The 3,197-nt window shown below is 29.5% G+C and overlaps 1 protein-coding gene across 1 annotated transcript in view; it reads left to right on the top strand.

Moving 5' to 3' along the window:
* The window catches only part of LOC117169071 (lachesin-like), a 388,598-nt gene that overhangs the window by 306,486 nt on the left and 78,915 nt on the right, over positions 1-3,197 (top strand). The gene's annotated exons all lie outside the window — the stretch shown is intronic.

Raw genomic sequence — 3,197 nt, 5'->3', positions numbered from 1 at the left:
AGGGAGCTCTTCTTAATATTTTGACACCAAAATCATGTCGATACACCTTACCGACTGCGAGTAAAGCCACCCACGCTTTAACTTGACAGACTGTACATACTGGCCCTGCGAATTTTGTATATGATACGTTTTGTGTCCAATTTAAGTTCTACAGTTTAGTAAACAATCGTTTAGGGGGAAAGGAGAAAGGATTCAGATATTTAGGGTTAAAAAAATAAGAATTATAAGGAAAACTTGTTAATATAGATCCATATGCTGAAATCTTTGATTTTACTTCGATTTTCTACGAGAATTGTTCGAATTAAAGCTCTGGATATGTACAATAATTGAAATAAAATGTTGTATATTTTCTTTTTCGCTTTTTGACAACAGTGGTTATAAAATTAGAAAAATCAGCCAAAATATTCTTATTTTTTAACCACTAATATCAAAAAAAAGGAAAATTGTAACATAGCAAGTTTTATTTTGTATTTCAACTCTAAACGCTTCATTTTCAACCATCCCAACTAAAATCGGACTAAAAGAAACGCTTCCAGCATAAGAGTTGAGTCATTTTATTTATTTTTTAAACACTGAAAATGAAAATGAAAATGATTGTATATTTGTATATTTTAGGAATGAATCATTATTGACTGGAGCATTTTTTTTGTAAATCGTGAATAGTTATTGTTTATCCAGACGCATTGTGCAGTTCTTAAAGTTTATAAATGTAACAAGTAAAATGTATTGTTTGAATTATTTGACAATTGCTTACACATTTTGAGCTGTTTAAGACGTAAAAAGCTATTATTTTCTGGAATTAATGACTCAACTAACAAATGTTGGAAGTATATATTAATATATTAATTTGTTTAAACAGTTTTTTTCAACAGATCATGAAAAGTTACTATTTTCTTGATCTAATGATAGAGTTAATGAATGTTAAGAGTGATTTTCTTTGTAAAAGACAGTTTACAAATTCACTTGCGCCTTTTCATAGAAAAGGTGGAGAAAATTGAAGTTTTTTTCCAATCTGTTGCATTATTTCCCTTATTATGTAGTTTTTTCTTATCTCAGAACTTATATATTAATTAATTGTCTAAACAATAATCGTTTTCAAACAATTTTTGCAGCTAGTTTACAGATAGTTATTTTGTCATATGGATTTAGTTGATACAAGAACATACTAAATTATAAGCAACATAGTGTAAAAAATTCGAAAAACTAGAATTCAACTTTATCATTTAACCCGAAAAATAACAACTTTCCACGATTTACAAGCGAAAAAGATGTTTAAACAAATAATAGTTGTGTTATCAGTTAGAAGTTTATTAACATACTTGGCAACTTGTGACTTATTGAATTTAAACAATTGGTGTTAAAAAAATTATCAAAATACCATCATTAGCATGGATGTGAAATAAAACTGCAATTTTTCACTGTTGGGGTTATTTACGGGCGCAATACAAGAGGGTTGGGGGAGGGGGGAGGTTCAAAATTAGAAGTCGTTTTGTAGAAATTATTCCTTAAACATTCCTTTAAAAGGTGACTGAACTTTAATTTACAAAAAGTTAATAACAAGTACCTATTATTTTTCATTCTTTCGAAAACCGAGTTTTTTCTATTTAAACCCCCAATCAGTATCAAAATTCCGGTGGAACGGGTTGATGTTGATTATATTAACAGTACAATTTCAGAGTACTAATGTTTATTATGATTTCATTAGGTTAAGATTCCCAATAAAATTAATATTTGTAGGACAGTTACGATAAAATATGTAAATATGCCTCTTCCATCATCAAAACGGTGGGGAAGGGGGTTAAAAACCGTCTTTCACCCTCGTTTGGTACGCCACTGAGTTGCAGATGTTATACAAAATCTAAACTCCAAGTTCAAATTTTCAGTTACTAGTAAGAAATCGAGAGAAATAAAATAATTCTTAATCAGTTATAAACTTCAAACCTTTGTGAAAATTAATCCTATTGATTTGTTTAACGATTAATTTGTTTAATTCATTAGTAATAATACTTACACTAAATTTGGTTGCAAATTCCAAAATATTAATAGTTTTATCAATAATATTTGTTCGATTCTAAGAAAATATATAGCTATATCAAGGGTAAATATCGCTCGTTTAGCTGCACGTTTCCTTTCCTGTATATTACCTACTGTATCAATTACTATATCATACTGTCAGTTTATTTATTATATAATGCGTTTAGACCAATAATATTCAGTGACTTTCTACCACAAGAGCAAAAATAAATAAATGGCGTATAACAAGTTTCTTTAGGTTCCATTTAAGAAACCTTTGTCCTCATAAAGTTACAAATGAGCCTAAAAATAAATCCATAAAGGAGAACAAATTAGTTGAAAAAATATAATGTTAATTTGGAGAGCTGAAGGTATTAAAAAAGGATTGGAATCTGTAGAGATTAATTGCGAAATAAATCAATAATTAATATACTAATAGAGAACAAATAACTTCCATTTATTGAAATATTAATCTTCTCGTTTGAAATAAACGTATCAGTAATTTGAGTTATTCCTTGAACACCCGACACGTTGAATTGGGCTCTTTTAATCGCACGCGAAATAGAAATCTACCAGTGAATGGCGTTATGTGTATGCATGAAAACGACGTTCGGCTCACACATGGTTTGTAGGTGTTGAATGTATATGCAGAAAAGTAATTACAGAGGGAGCGTTTCCACAGCACACCGCATACCACATTTATCAATGTCCTCATTCATTGACAAGTACTTTTATTTTGTTTGTAACATGTCAATCTACTCTCCGTGTCTACTCATTTCTGCATCGGTCTTTTTTAACGTTCCTGCTCCGTGAATCCGATTTTTAATTTAAATATGCGTGAATTTCCACATTTAAATGACATTAGTGAATACTTTTATAACATATCTCCATTTTTAGTGGACAATGGAAAACATTTATAATTTTGCACATTTAAAAAATTAATACTTTAGTGATCATAGCCTGCCCTCTTTTTTACATAATCCTCCCTTTTCATACTTAAATTAACAAATCTGATGAAATACCGAAAATCGAGAATTTTAACTAAATGTTTCCCATTTTCCTTTTTCGACAAGTTTTCGATTTTTTTCTTAAGGGCATGTGACACAGCTAAATACCTATATTACCGACCACAGTTTTTCAGTTCACTGAATGTTTTTTTGAACCTAAGAACTTTTTTTGTAAAT

Source organism: Belonocnema kinseyi, chromosome 3, assembly GCF_010883055.1.
Source record: "Belonocnema kinseyi isolate 2016_QV_RU_SX_M_011 chromosome 3, B_treatae_v1, whole genome shotgun sequence".
NCBI lineage: Eukaryota > Metazoa > Arthropoda > Insecta > Hymenoptera > Cynipidae > Belonocnema > Belonocnema kinseyi.
The sequence above is the reverse complement of the archived record's forward strand: the minus strand, read 5'-3'. Positions and strand labels throughout refer to the sequence as shown.